This window comes from Antechinus flavipes, chromosome 1 (genome assembly GCF_016432865.1).
Source record: "Antechinus flavipes isolate AdamAnt ecotype Samford, QLD, Australia chromosome 1, AdamAnt_v2, whole genome shotgun sequence".
In the NCBI taxonomy this organism is placed as follows: domain Eukaryota; kingdom Metazoa; phylum Chordata; class Mammalia; order Dasyuromorphia; family Dasyuridae; genus Antechinus; species Antechinus flavipes.
Genome location: NC_067398.1, coordinates 388749612 through 388766768, shown reverse-complemented (window position 1 = coordinate 388766768; position 17157 = coordinate 388749612).

Below are 17157 nucleotides of genomic sequence, written 5' to 3'. Positions count from 1 at the left end.
TGTTTGCCTTCCAGAATATGGTGTTCCAGGTCCTCTGATTATTTATTGTAGAAGCTTCCAGATCCTGGATAACCCTGACTGTTTCTCCTTAATATATGAAATGTTTTTGTCTGACAGCTTTCAGTATTTTTTCCTTGAGATTGTAGTTTTGGAGTTTTACAGCAACGTTATCTGTTTTCTGCATGAGATCTCTTTCCAAAGGTGATCAATGGATTCATTCAATCAGTATTTCCACTTCTGTTTCTAAAATACTGAGGCAATTTTCCTTAATGATTTCTTGTAGAATGCTATCCAGACTCTTTTTTTTTGTTTGTTTGTTTTTTGTTTTTTTGGTCATGGCTTCCAGGTAGGCCAATAATTTTTAAATTGTTTCTTCTGGATCTAATTTCCAGGTTGGCTGCTTTTCTAATGAGGTATTTCATATTTTTTTCCAAGTTTTCATTCTTTTAGTTTGTTTAACTGATTCTTCCTGTCTCACAAAGTTATTAGCTTTCATTTGCTTTATTCTAGTTTTTAATGTGTGATTTTTCTCCAGTTAGTTTCTGTATCTCTTTTTTTTTTTTTTCATTTTTTTTTCCATTTCCATTTTTTCCCCCATTAATTCTATGTTTATGTAGCTGGTTTCTTCAGACAATTTTTTTTTCTTTTTCAAGCTGTTGATTTTCTTATGTATATCTCTCATTTCCTTTCTCATTTTTTCTTCTACCTTTCTTATTTGCTTTTTTAAACTCCTTTTAAACTTCCAAGAAGCTTCTTTTGGCTTGAGACCAATTCATGTCACTCTTAGAGATTTCTTCTGTGGATATTCTGTCCTCATCTGAGTTTGTGTTTTGGTCTGCCCTGTTACTATTGTAGCTTTCTATGGTCAAGGTTCTTTTCTGTTTCTTACATTTTCTTTTCTTTTGGTAGTTCCTCTTTTATTTTAATTTTAAAGGTGGAGCTCTTTTCCTGGGGTAAAGCTGGCACAATGCCAAGCTTCCTGTGCAGCTCTGAACCTTGGCTTTGAACACAGGGGCATTTTGCATTTCCAGTTTGTACCTTTGCCTATTGTTTTCAGGAAACAGCCTGGTTTCCCAGAGTTTGCTTTCTGAGCTGGGACTGGAAGCTGCCACACTAAATTTCTCTTCTACTGAGCTAGAATTGTTTTTGTACCTACTCATTTTTTAGGATTAGATTAGTTTCCAATTAATTTTTGGTGTATTTTTTCCTGGCCCTTTATTATATTTAATTTTGTGGGTGTGTGTCATTGTCTGAAAAGGATTCATTTACTATTTCTGCTTTTGTACATTTGATTGTGAGGTTTTTATGTCCCAATACATGGTCAATTTTTATGCACACAACCTGTACCATTGAGAAAAAGGTATATTCCATTGTATCCTCATTCAATTTTATCCAATGTTTATCATACCTAACTTTTCTAAAATTCTATTGACCTCCTTAATTTCTTTCTTGTTTATTTTGTGGTTAGATTTTTTTCTTTTTCTTTTTTAGTTTTGAAAGAGGGAGTTTACAATCCCCTACAAGTATAATTTTAATGTCTATTCATCCAACTCACTTAACATCTCCTCTAAGAATTTGGATGCTATAGCACTTGGTGTATATATGTTTAGTATTGATTTTTCTTCATTGTCTATGGTACTCTTTAATAAAATGTCATTTCATTCCTTATCTCTTTTTATTAGATCTCTTTTTGCTTTTCTTGATCTGAGATCAAGATTTCTACCCCTGCTTTTTGTTGTTGTTGTTGTTGTTGTTGTTACTTCAGCTGAAGCATAATAGATTTTGTTCCAGCCTTTTACCTTTACTCTTTATGGATCTTTTTGTAGGACTCTGGCTTTTAATCCAGTCTGCTATTTGTTTCTGTTTTATGGAAGAATTCATCCCATTCACATTCACAGTTCAGATGACTAATGCTGTCTTTTCTGCCATTCTAATTTTCCTAAATTATACTTTTCTCTCTACTTTCACCCTTTCCCTCAACAGTGTTTTGCTTGTGACCACCACTTCCCTCAATCAATTTTTTCAGCTCTCCTCTTTTCTCATCCCTTTCCCTTTTATTTCTGCGTTCCCTTCAATTAGCCTCCATCTTTCCTTTCCCCTTTCCTTTTCTACTACACTATAAAGTGAGACAAATTTCTATACCAAACTAAGTGTGCCTGTTATTCCCTCTTTGAGCCAAATCTGATGAGATCATTTCAAACAATGGTCATCCCCCTCCCTTCTTTCCCTTAACGAAAATAGCTCTTTATTTTAATCTCTTTAAGTGATAAAAATTACCCATTTTATCTCCCCTTTCCTCTTCTTGTAGTACAATCCCTTTTTCACCCCAATTTCTTTTTTATATCATTACATTAAAATCAACTTATAACTACACCCTCTAATTATTTTTCTTCTACCTGCCTTAACAAAGATAAAACTTCAAACCCTTCTATATACTTGGGGTCCTAAGGGGGGGGGGAGAAGGTTTTTGGAATGTACTCTGTCAGAGAGGCTAGACATAACTACAAGTGGCGAAGCTCAAATAGGGCAGCAATCAGTCCAGTGTTGGACAATCAATCTCTCTTCAATGACAAAAAGAGTAACTTAAAAAAACTTAGGTTAATCTGAATTTCAAAGGTAGACATTAGAGAGACAGAAATGGGAACATAGAGAAAAAGTACGGGAGAAAAAGCTTTTTAAAGTTTCAGATGCCCAGCTATTACAATATTTCCCTCTGCAATGTTGAGGATACAAAGACCTCTAACACCCCCAAATCCTGCCCATAAGCAGAGAGAAATGGGAATATGCCCTTTACCTCTTTATATTCAGATCCACTTTTAGCTACCCAATGAGCAAAACAGTTCCTGGCTTTGGCAGCCCTGCTGTTTTCCCCGCTCCCTCCCCACCTTTACCTGAAGAGCAGGGGAAAAATATTGGGAAAATTTACTCTTAGTCAAGGAAAAGGTCAAGGGTTTCAAGGACCAAAATTAAGGGGTCAGTGTAGCAGTACCCAGTTCTAAATAAATGTGACAAATTTACAATGACCATTCTTTTGGGAGGAAGAGGTTATAGATAAAATGAAGGGATATAGGTATAGTAAATATGAAATATAGTTGGGAAAGCAGATAATTAAACTAACCAGAGTTAGCAAGACTAAGGAGAAAGGTGCTATTAGAAGAAAGGCACTATGAGGGAAAGTACCTCCTAGTGATTTTAGTCTTAAAGATAACTTAGTCAACACGTGTACATTTTGAAGGCACATGCATATATCTCAAATACATAGCAATCAGTCAAAAGCAATAAGCACAAGTAATTAACACTTAAAAGCATTTCACCTAGATATCTGTTAAAAGTTCAGAAAATGATGGTAACTTGAGATCTATTGTCCAAAATAGCATGGAATTCCACATTCTCGATGTTTAACATCACTCCTGCATTTGGTCCTATGAGTCCAGGAGGCATAGGCCCATAAAGCAGTAATGATTGTTGATGTTACTATCTCTAGGGCCTGAGATGACCTCCTCCTGTAGCATGTTTCAGTTTTTTGAAGCTGAATTTAAAGATTTAAAAATTTTCACTATCAATGTTACATCTTTTGCCATTACATCTATATCTGACATAAAGAGGGCATTTAGTCTGCAATTAATGCAAAAAGTAGATTGTTATTTTGATCGCCTGATGGAGATGTTCTTTTTCATACCGTCCTTTCCCTTGGTTGTCTATTTCTCTAAGGAGAATGAGCTTGTTCACTGTTTCACTGTTTCATCTTTCGGTTGATTGTCTCAGTTTCTATAATAGTAACTCAGCATTGGTTATCTTACTTTGCTCCTGTGATACACACTCAGGAAATATTAGGCTCCTGAGGCTGAACCCTTTGATTCTTGAAGCTCAGGAATATCTGTCTCAACTTGGACATTGTTGATCAAATAAAATTCTATATCTGCATAGTTTTGGTGCATCTGATGTATATACTAAGTCCTCAAATAATCTCTGCATTGTAATATTTCTTGAATTCCAAGGATCCACAGCTCTCTTGCTCCACCATGAGGAAGCACTCAATAGGATTTTCTCTTTTGTTCTGTACAGTATTAGAGATAAAATTAGCATAGGGATCTTCTGTTTCATCCTCCTCAAACATTTCAGCTGATGTTTATATAGGTTTTTGTTTATTTAAGTTTATTTTGTTAATAAGTCATATAAGTTTATATAAGTTCAAATAACATCTGGCCTTGTCTTTCTGAGGTACCTACAGCCTAGGCATCTATTCTTGTCTGGCATCTTCATCGCTTTGTATGGCTCAAAAGTCTTCCAATGTCCTAGATACACTCTTATTTGTCTAACTCAAGTTTTCCAAAATTGTACTTCTGAGGGACATAGTTCAAGTCTGGGGAAAATGCCAATTTTGGGTCTATGGTATCTGTATATCATACGAAATGTGACTTCTGTGTTACTCATAGATATAGCATAGTTTTTGGATTAGTGTGACATCCAGTCTTTCTGGAGGAAAGATTTTTTTTTGGAAGGATATAATTAGAATCTAATTAGCAATTAATTACTACCTCTTTAAACAGTTGTTCATTTTCAAAAAATGTACAAATCTGAAATTCCCAGGAATATGTTTCTACTATAAATTCTTCCATAGTCAAAATTTTCAGGCAGGATTGAACAAACATCTTACATGCCTCAATATCAGTGGCCTTGATTGTAGCTTCTTTTTATATTTTTTAAAAACTTTTTTACTCAAGATCTTTGAAATATCCTTATACTTAAGGTCTACTCCTGATATTAAGAGACTTCTATACTTTTCACCTGCAAAGGTAAAACAATATACTTCAATTATCTTAGCTTCAATCTTTTCTAGAGATTATTCCATGTCACCACATTAATGTATAAATATTAATGCAATGAATGAATGTTAGAGCAAGGATAGCTTATTGAAATTATATACTTATATTTTAAAAATACATTAGTAGAGCAAAATACATGAATTCAAATCATGAAAACAGATCAAAGATTTTTAAGTGTATTAACAAATAACAATGATATGTATTCAAATAAATAAATATAGATTTAGTGTCATTAAGAAATACATTGTGTTAACAAATGCAGCATTTGCATAACAGGAGATTGAAGACAAGCCTGGAAAAGTTTATCACAACTTCAAAATACTAGTAAAAAAGTTATATTAAAAATATCCCAGGATATATCTAGGCAGAAAAAGTTTATTTGTGACTCTAAAAGTATCAGCTTTCAACAAAAAGATAACAGACAAAAAATACAAGAAAAACTGTTTGCCAGAATGGGAAATCAAAATTCAATTCTGAAACAAAAAGCGATGGAAGAAAATAAAAATTGCCAGAAACTTTCTATCAAAAAAAAAAAAAAAAAACAAAAAGAAAAAAAAAGTTTCCCAACACACAGCAAGTAGGGGGAGGGAGGAGAGGAAGAGAGAGAGGGAAGACAGGGGTGGGAAGAGAGGAGAGAGGGAAGAGAGAAAAGTGGGGAAAGGAGCAAGGAAAGAAGGGAAAGAGAAGAGAGAAGGAAGAGAGGGGAGAGGGGAGAAAAGAGATGGGGGAATAGGAGGAGAAGGAGATGGAGAGGCAGAAAGCTTGGGATAAAGTTTTAGTTTTGACCCACAGTAAGAAAATCATTACATGACTGTCAGCAGAAGAGACAGAGAAAAAGTTTTGATATAGGAAATAAGGAGAACCAAGTAAAAATACTTTCACAAAAGTCCAGAAAAGAGAGAATAACCAGAAGGAGAGGTTATCAATTATGTTCAGTGAAGTATTCATGAAGACTGATTTTTTGTTTGAACTATCACTGTAATATTTGCAAATTTACTTAACATGTTAAGTCAAGAGAGAAAATTTTGAGCCTCTGATTTTCCACTCACCTTGTCACTTAGGGCAAGTAATTTCTCTGATCCTCAATTTCTTCATCTATCAGATGATCATACTACACTTGCATTATTTATTTTGTAGTGTTATTGTGAGACTTTAAGAATAATGTCAAGATTTACAGAGCACTTTTTCAGTACTAAATATCTTTGCCTCTGCATCTGTGATGATACAGGTTGTCCAAATTATATTATTGTCATTACATATATTACAATTTTTATATGAGAAAATGAAAGTTAAGGAGGAATCCTTGTAGATAATTTTGCTGTGGTTACGGAATTCTATAGCATCACAGAATATCATATAAGATTTGAGAAAAATCTTGAAGGCCATTGAAATCAAATAAAAATAAAAGTGGATAGTAAGGAGAGTTATAAGGATCATAAACTTATAGTAAATACACACCTTATAAATGTAAATCCTGTGCTCTTTTGATGAGATCTCATCATATCTCTCTGTGAAAAAATTTATCTACAAAACTCTATAAACTTTGCAATGCTATGAAAAGACATCTATCTACATGCAGATTTGTATGTGTATATAGACATACCACACACACACATATACACACGTGTGCATACTATATATAAACATATATAGGTATATGTTTATATGCATATATAAACATATATGTATATTTGTATATATATGTATATGTATATGTATAGACATATATGCTATTGTTGTTTGTCCTTCATTCTTGAAGAGGACAATGATTATCAGGGAAGTGATACTGTGACATGCAAGTGAATTGGATTAAAGTGAGAGAGGGCTGTGCAAGGTCATTTGCCTGACTTTCCCCTCCAAAGTCACCTGGGTCGTGTGTGTGTGTGTGTGTGTGTGTGTGTGTGTGTTTATATGTACATATATCATTGAGAGTAGAATTGTCTGATATTAAATAATTTATTTATAAATTGTTATTATAAGGCATCCTTTCTTTTTTCTCCTCTGTATAATATCTCCTTAGGTTACTGCATACCTTGCATAATGATAGGATGTAAGATCCTTTAAGGGCAGAGATTGCTTTATTTTTTTTGTACTTGTCTACCCTGTTCTTAGATTGGTTTGTTTTTGTTTAATCATTTCAGTCGTGTCCAACCCTATTTTTTTCTGACAAAGATGCTGGAGTAGTTAGTCATTTCCTAATCTAGTTTATTTTACAGATGAGAAAACTGAGGTGAACAGGATTAAATTATGCAAGGGTGACAGAAGAAGGGGCTGGTCACATGATCAAGGTGAGCAAGGAAAGCACATAGTATCTGAATGCCAGGGGCAGGATCAAATAGCTTCTTATTTTTAACTAATTCTTCTTAATTAGATATTAAACTCACTTTCTACTATTTCTAAAGGAGTATAAAAGCTGACAGTACTTTTTACATTTAGGTTCCCTGGAGAAAAGTCCCATTTGTTTAGATTTAGTTACAATTTTGTTAGAAATTGTCCTGAGTAAAGAGCCAGCTCTACATTCTACCACCCATGTATATATTTTTCCTTTTATATGAGATGCATAGAAGAAAAGTTGAAAAATAGAACACACAAAAGTAACACATTTTCATATAAGTAATCTTTCCATTATGGTCCTGCAAAATCAGTTCTTCCCCCATCTAAGCATAGCCTACCAAAAAAAAAAAAATCCTATTTTCTCCCTAGTTGCACTCAGGAAAGAATCAGGCAGAAAATGATTTTTCTTCAATAATTATCTTACTCCACAGGTGGTTTTAGAAAACAAAAAATAGCATTCGGATAAAAAAACAGTTTCTGTTCTACTCTGGCTATGCATGGCCAACTAAAGTTTCTAATCCATCTGTTTACATCCCAAATCATTAAGCTTTGTGAGTCTGACCTGTTATATATAGTTTTATCCATCAGATTATAATAATAATCATAACATTTATATAACTTTAATATATTTAACATCTACTGGTCATCCTGCCATCTAGGGGAGGGGGTAGGGAGGAGGGGAAAAATTGGAACAAAAGGTTTGGCAATTGTCAATACTGTAAAATTAACCATACATATAGCTTGTAAATAAAAGGCTATTAAAAAAATAACATTTATATAGTACTTACCATGCTCTAGAAATGTGCTAAGAACTTTAAAAATATTATCTCTTTCCTGCTGTTCTTATCTTCATTTTGCACTTGAAGAAAATGAGGCAAACCAGTTAAGTGCGTTGGCAGGGACCACATTAGTAAGCATCTGAGACTGGATTGGCATTAAAATCTTATTGACTCCATATTTAACTGTGCCATTTAGCTTCCTTTTGAGAGTTAAAACTCTATGGGCTTTATCATAAGACTAATTAAAAGCAATAAGTAGAAATGTAAAAAAAAAATGTGATAATGATTGGGAGTGGAGAACGAGAAAGAAGAAGCGGAAAAGGAGGAAAAAAAGAAGAGAATGAGCAAGATTTATTTTTTCATTGCTTCTGTCAACACAAGAAAATATGCATGTGTGTGAGTGCACTAATGATAATTTTTAAAATTGGGACAACTTAAGCTGTTTTCATGCAAAGTAAGCCCTTTCAGTGAATCAAATACTCATAATGTATCATATAATTTATACCATAGATATATCATATTATCTATAATGAGGGATTGAAATGGGGGAATAGAATAATGGTTGTGTTTTTTTCAAAAAAAAGGAATCTCCTTTTGGTATCAAGTTATAAGTGTAGGGGAGACATCATACATCATATTAAATGGAAATATCTATTGGCTAATTTAGAAAGGAAATATAGAATGTGAATTGATATGGAAGAGAAAAAATCAAATTTTAACCCTCTGTGAAGAGGTAGCCATCTTCAGCTATTAACCCACTCTGAAGTTTTTTTATTTGACAGGGAGAAGGAATGTGGACTACCAGACCAGAAGAAAAGGTGAGAGAAAAAGGAGAGCAATGAGAAAAACAATGATCCACTTAAAAATAAGGAAGAAAAGGGAAAAACAACATTACTGAGCTCTTTAAAAAAGGTTAAGGTAGGCTACTAATAGAAAAATAATTCTGTAGCTTAGAAGTTCTTATTCAATCTGTTTTGCTATTATTTTGGTAAGGCAAATATTCTTATTTTTTAAATAAAAAATGAAAAAAAGAAATTTTGAATTCTGTTAACAAAATTTAGATTTTTTTCCTCCGCTCCTCCCTCCAACAATAGAAGAAAACAACATTTATAAACCAAATGAAGGATGGAACTGGGTTGGGGAAGTAGGGCACTAAAGTTAATATTAGAAAAAGGCCTGCTGTTATTTTAATATCTTCATTTAGTGGTAGCTATACTTCTTCGTTCCTATGATTACCCAATACGGCTTGGTGGATATGTATATAGATCACTTTCTAGGATGATTTCTGGCTGTTTCCAGGTTCATGTCTTCATAGTCCCAAGGAAATACATCTCATGTGCCTCCTGTGACCAAAGAAAAGTTAAGGAGAAATAGGCACATATCATAAAGATCGCTGAATTTGGAGTCAGATGATTCATCTGGGTCCAAATCCCAGCTTAGCTTCTGTATTCCCATGTGACTTTTGTCAAACCACTTATTATCTCTGCCCTATTTCTTCTACTGGAAGAATATAATAAATCTTTTATTTATCGTCAAATGATTTACAAATCTCTCATTCTGTTTCAATATTCAGCCTAAATTACCAGAGGACTAAAAGAGGCTCTGAAATAACTATTATCATTTCCTATATGAAAAGGAAGGGAAAAAGTGAAATCTGTCTCCATATAGCTACCAAGCAAGAAATTGCATATATAGTAGTTACAATGTATAAAACCATTAAGAAGCCCAGAAATCCAAGGGAGGAAAAAAATCAACAATAATTCATGACTTCAAATGGTTGTATACTAATATACAAATAATAGATAACAAAAAATAACATGGAACTAGAAATTCTAATAAAGGAAGTGAATTCTAGGTCATTAAATATATATGTATATATGTTTATATCATATCATCATATATTATATATATTTATTTATATATCTCACTGCCTTGGTAAAACCAAGACAACATAATATTCAAAAGAACATGATATGTAAATGTGGGTGAGATGGAGTGTATTAAGAAGATGTGGATCTTTTTGTATGAGATGAAAAAATAAGAATGAGGAATGGAAATTTCTCAATAATGAATTTCTAAAACCATAAATAAAAAAAAACTGGCAAAAGAATTTTTAAAATATTGGTATGGATCTCTCATACACACAAATACACATACACAAAGAGAGAGACAGAGAGAGAAAGAGAGAGAGAGAAGGCTCTAAGACATTAGAAGTGTCTGATGATAACTGTATGAAGCTGCATTTCTTATTTCAGGACAAATTGAGTTGAATCTTCTCAATAACATAATTCAGATTAATATTAAAATTACTCAATCTCCTAAATTATATTATTCCAGGAAAAAATAATATATGCATCTAAGGTGGTAGGGGGTCTATTCTGTTGTCAATAGAAAGGAGCTTCCTCATTCTTCTGATTTGCTTTAATGCTGCAACGACAAGGACATCACCTAAGGTCAAATCATTGCCAGCCTCCCTGCTACTATTCCTCCAGTTCCTATCATTTGTCCTGACTACATCCCATTGATAGCCTTACCACCCTTACCACAATGTCATTCCTTAAGGCTTATCAAACTTTTCATTTGATGTGAAACTGAAAAAATTTTAAATTCCATTTGATAGCATCCTTCATCATTTTTCATACTTTTTCGTTGGCAATATGTTGTAATCTGTCCATGGTCACTATGTAACTTCTATTACCCTTTGGATGACCCCCAATTTAATTTTTCTGAGACTTTTTAAGATTGAAATATTCTACGACTTCTACTTATAGCTCATTATGGAAAGAATATTGATGCAAAAAGATGAAAATTTGATGCTAGGGAGAAGGTTGTGAATTGTTTAAGGCACTACAGAGTGGTAATTTAATCCATTTTTTCTAACTCTCCTTTATAAAAAATAGATGATAGATAACTATTAAATATGAAGGAAAGAAAGAAGGAAGGAAACAAAGGAAAAAATAAGAAAAGATAGTTAACAAAGAAAAGAAGTTAGGGAAAAAGAGAGTAAAAAGAGGATTGACTGATTAATTGTTGTCCTTCATTTTCAAAGAGAACCAAAATGACGTCATTATATTAGAGTCAAGTTACTTGTGTCTGACTTTGGATGATCAAACCAATATAAATTCAGAACACTCAATCATAGGTCAGGCACAAATAGTCTATGTGAACACATGAGCTGTATTCTCTAAATTTTTACATCTTGTGATTTTTTTTGAGCTACTTCAATTATTCTTTGCTCATAGAATACTCTCTGATGAGGGCATGCCTTGCTGGACATTCTTGTGCCAGTATCTCTTATGTCACAAATAAATCTTAAAGACAAACTTTGAGTGTTTTCTAGCACTTTTTCTGATCACCATGTATGTGCTTCCCTTGTATGAATTCTCCATAAAATAATCTTTTTTCCAAGCATATATTTTACCTTTGAAAATGTGACTAGCCCATCAGAGTTTTACTCTCTGCAGTAAAGTTTGAATATTTGGTAGTTTACTTCCAGAAAGGACCTCAATGTCTGATATCTTATCCTGCCAGGCAATCTTCACAATACTCCTAAGAGAATTCAAATGGAAGTGATTTAATTTCCTGGCATGGCACTGCTATACTGTTCAGGTTTTACAGGCGTGAAAAAATGAGGTTAGCACATTAACCCTATAAACCTTCAGTTTGATAGTCAGTGCAATACCTCTTCTTTCCCAGACTTTCCTCAAATAGTGAGCTAGCTGTGTCAATGTCTGTCTCAACCTCATTATCAATTGTATATTCCTAGAAAGTATACCTCCAATGTAAGTGAACTATCCATAGTATTCAAAATTTTTCAATTTGTTGTAACCAATGGTTCCACATATGGATGTTCAGGAATCTTGCCAGCAATGCTAAGAGAGAGACCTTCCTGTGATTGTCACAGGACAATCTATTCCCTTTATTTTGTAGAGATGAACAATGAAGACATCCTTGAGAGATAACCTTCTATAGGTATGACTTTGAAAATTTCAGTTATCTTTTGTATGATCAATCTCAGTTGTATAAATAGAAATATTTTACCTTATAAATCTTATCAATCTCAATTGTAATTATTACTCTGCTAAATATTCAAGGACATAAAAAGCTCATAATAAAATTAGTCTTACATTCTTTCTGGAGAGACAAGACTAAGGCACAAAATAATAAGACATTTAAGTATAAACTTGGGTGGTCCTGTATATAAGCACAATTTTGCAAAGATAGAAAAGAGTATATAGGTTTGTGTCATCACTGAAGTGAAACTCTCTGGAAAAAAAACAAAAAACAAACAAACAAACAAACAAAACTGGAAAGACTTCCATGAAGTGATGCAAAGTGAAATGTATTGTGTACAAACTGACAGTACTATTGTAGTTTTGAATGACATAACTATTCTCAACAATACAATGTTCTAAGACAACTCTGAAGGAAGAACTAATGATGTTTAAATACAGATTAAAACATATTTTAAAAAAACTATTTTTCTTAACAGATTTTTTGGTCTATGTTTTCTTTTATAGCATGATTTTTATGGAAATGTTTTCCATAATTACACACCTATATTGAATTATTTGCATTCACAATAGGAAGGGATGGGAATAGAGGAAAACAGAGAATCTGGAATTTAAAAAGTTTTAAAAACAAATGTTAAACTGTTTTTACATGTAACTGGATAAAATACTAAATACATTTGTATACCTGTATGTATGTATCTTTCTATCTATCTATCTATCTATTCAGTGAGTCTGAGGATCTGGTTAAAGCCATTTGGTTCTCTGCACCAAATCACATTTCCCATATATCAAGTGATACATAGTAAATGTTATGACAATGAAGAGATGAAAAAATGTAATGTCAGCAATCATGTTGCTGTTGATTCATTTCAGTCATGTCCAGCTCTCTGTGACTCAATGTTGTTTGTTTTTTGGAAAAGTATTAGAATGTTTTGCCATTTCCTTCTCTAGCTTAATTTATAGGTGAAGAACTGAGACAAAGAGGTTTATATGTTACCCACGTAACCCATAATCACACAGCTAAAAAAATATATCTGGATCAGATGTGAAGTCAAATCCTCCTGACTTCCGGATAGGTGCTCTATCCACTGCATAATCAAGGAGCATGATCATGTCCCTTGTTGGACATACAAACAGAAACAAAAAGAGTCCTTCCTTTCAAGGAGTTCATATTCTAATTGGGGGAGATAATACATAACAGCAAGTTCAGTTTCACATCAAATGAAAAGTTTGATAAGCCTTAAGGAATGACATTGTGGTAAGGGTGGCAAGGGCTATCAATGGATGTAGTCAGGACAAATGATAAGAACTGGAGGAATAGTAGCAAGGAGGCTGGCAATGATTTGACCTTAGGTGATGTCCTTGTCATTGCAGCATTAAAGCAAAAAAAAAAAAAAAGGAATCAAAACAGAGGTTACCATCTTATGGAAAGGAGCCAGCTATGAAAATTAGTATAACACTATGTTCATTTACAAATACTAAGAAAAGGAGTTCTAATGAAGTGAAAAATAAGAAAGATTAGCAATTAAGCCTGTAGATGCTGCCATTTTCAAAATGACACACATTGTTGTCTGACTATATCTGTCTTTGTGTTGACTCCACACATGTTGGGAATATGGAGATTTGAATTGATGTCAGAGTCAGAATCATAACATGTTAGCATTAAAAGGGATTTTTAAAGAGCATTTAATTCAAATTTCTTAAAATCATTAAAGAACATTTAATTCAAACTGAGGCACAAAGAAGCTACTTAATCTTTGTTTATCAGTTAAGTCCATTGCAAACCAGGATTAAGATCTCTTAACTTTAGTTATTGCTTCTGCTGTACCATGATTTCTTTCCTTCTCCAAAACAAACATGGTAGTTGCTAGACTTTTGGTTCTTCATATTCAGAAGAGATGGAGATCTTGATGGTGGTTAAATAGGACATGGAAATGGGCTGCTGGAAAGTGTGTGAGAGTGATATTAAGGTACAAGGGGGTAGTAAAATTGTACAAAGATTAACAAGTACATTTTCAGAATTTACTCATTTTTTCAAGTTCATTTGCAGTCTTGGGTTAAGGAGACTATAAAATATTTTCCCAACTATCTTTGATACTCTGCTTACTTCTCAAAGATTTCAAATGCCATTTAGATTTCAAAGCTCTCACTAGTAATGATTTTAGCTTCCCATTCAGGCACATTTGAAATATATACACAGCATGATTTTTAGCATATGGGAATACATCTTTTTCTTTTCTGTACAGACTTACTCAGAAACCCCATTTGTTAGTCCAGTTCCTATAAATGCATTGTAAAGCAGTACAAACTGACAAGTAGGTATTGGTAATCACTTCTGAGCTCTTAAGAACTTTATTCAAGATGCCAATTAGACTCACATACACTTGTCAAACACTCTAAACATTCTCAGATACTTGGAACTTGCCAATTGCTACATTGATTAGTATGGCAGACATTCCTTTTGAACTATTTCAAATTGGGCTAACATTTAATTTGAAAACTATAAAAGTGAGTTCATAGATACCTCAATTTCCTTTCTATGCTGTCTTTATGCTTTCTGCCTCCCTCAACACACGTTTAAAAAAAATTTATCAGTAAAAAGTGAATGTTTATTTGTTCATAAGAGATGGTGTTTTCCACTATTTTCCCTACTTTACATAAAATGTAAGGAAAACAAGAATTCTGAAAAGCTGACATCCTCACTTTTAAATATTATCAAACTCCATCACCAGTTAAAACTCTCAAAATGTTTCTACAAAACCAGAATTTTATTTTTCCCTTCTTTTCTTTTCCTTTTTTGCCTCATGTTTGACTGTCTCTCTTTCCTCTCCCCTCTCCTTCCTTTCCTTTCTCTTCCTTCCCTTCCTTTCTTTTTCTCTTTTCCCTCATATCTGTCTTTCTGTCTCTTTCCCTTCTTTCCTTCCTTCCTTTCTCTTGCCTTCCCTTCCTTTCTTTCCCACTTTTTCCTCATGTCTATCACTTTTCCTTCTCTTCTTTCTTTCTTTCTCTTTCCTCCTTCCTTCTCTCCCTCCCTCTCTTCTTTCCTCCCTCCCTCCACTCCTTCCTTCCTTCCTTCCTTCTTTCCTTCCTTCCTTCCTTCCTTCTTCCTTTTTTCTTCCTTCATTCCTTTCTTCCTTCTTTCTTTCTTTCTTTCTTTCTTTCTTTCTTTCTTTTCTTTCTTTCTTTCTTTCTTCTTTCTTTTTTTCCTTCCTTCCTTCCTTCTTTCCTTCCTTCCTTCCTTCCTTCCTTCCTTCCTTCCTTCCTTCCTTCCTTCCTTCCTCCCTTCCTTTCTTTTTTTCCTTTCTTCCAGACTGGTATTTCCTTTGACATTTCAGTGAAACACATATCCTTGTTTTTGATCTTTCATTTTTAAAGAGGACCAATGGGAATATGTTAGTTAATAATTTTCTACCCTCTTTGCAGGAATGGACTTAATCAATCTGTTTTTAGGATCACTCTTAAGAAGTATTTCCTCAATTTATACACTTTTTCATAATTTCTAGGAAATTCTTATTATTGACTAATATTTCTTAAAATTTCGCATTATTGCATGTCCTCATAAAGTCTATCTCTCTGCCTTTCTTCCTTCTTTCTCTCTCCTCCTCTCCTCAATATGTCTGCTCATTCAAGGGTGTTCATAAAGCCAAACATCCTTTGATAGTGTTTTAATGGGAGTAATTGCCTTAGCATCTTGGAGAATGGGCTTATTACATAAGAAAAATCTTGTTCTACTGAGTCACTGGGCAATTCAGCTGATTTTAACACAATTTCTTTTACACAAAACTAGAACTACACAGTGAAAGCTTCTCTGAAAGGCACCTAAAGCATTTTCAAGGCTCTCAAAAATCACCTGTCTCTCTAGGGGCTCAGTCAAATCCATTACCTATGATTTCTCTGTATCATGAATTTATCCTTACAGCTTATTCCCTTTCTTTGAATTTCAACCATGATTCCCATTTTTAATATCATTTCATTCATTTTTTCTACCTCTTTTATCTCTGCTCCTCTTGCTTTTTCTACTATTACACTCTCAGCATCATTATTTTTCCTGGGGCAGTCCATTAAAATCATAATCTGAGGCCTCATAGCAATAAATGTGATCTTGAGGCTATACCAGCCTCCAGGCATAGCCTTTGGCAGGTCCTACTAACCTGGAAAAAATAACTCTGAAAATGGGCTAGAGCCTAGACCAGTCAATGAGATAGATCACTATAGATTTATGCAGCAGGTGATGATTTAATTTTAGTTTTTGTTTTAGTAACATGATAAGATGCAATATTATGCCATGGAAGTGTTATGATATACTTTGGTAGGAAGAATACTACATGGATGAAAGGATAGATCCCTAAGTATTAGAGTAATTAGAAAGAACATTGGACTTAGAGTTAGAGGAACTGGATTCAAATTCAAATTCTGATCTTCAACCTCTCGAATTCTCTCTGATTCTGGTTCTCTTAAATTGGATATGTCCTATGCTAGATGTAGGATCATAGACAAGAAATGTAACTTCTTTGAGTCTCAGATAACTCTTTAAGCCAGTAATAGATGTATTGCTTTAATTGTTGCACAAAAGGAAATACCTAAAACTCAAAAGCTACAAAACAATGTGGATTAGTATGAATGTTCTTCTGCGCCTTTTGACAATTGCAGGATGGTACAGTGGAGAGAATATTGAATTGAGTGTAAAGCTCAAGTCTGACACTTAACAATCAAGTCATTTAATTTCCCTGGGCCTCTGTATCTAAATCTATAAAGTGGAAGATTTAGATTGAATGATCTCTGAGCTCCTTTTAGTCCTTATATCTATTGCCACCCTTTTACCTTTCTCAGGTTAAAACACTTGTAATCAGTCCATATTTACTGTCAACTATTCTCTGATGCTATTTTAAGTTGGCACTGCTCTGATCTCTTCAATTTTCAAATTCCTAATAACCCTAAACTTTATTAATTTTACTAATGATTATGTTGGTATTATAATATATAGCATGAGCTTTATGCAGAGGTCTGACCAGGAAACATCTATATTTTTGAAAGTTCTTAAATTTTATTATTAACAAATTATTGAGTTGAATTTTTATATATTTTGACACTAAAATATTGTAGAACGGTTATTTACTAAATCATTAAAAAGGATTTCATTGCAAAATTATATCCCCTATAAAGTGGTTGCAAGGAAGACATCCTGAATGCATAAATGACCAGATG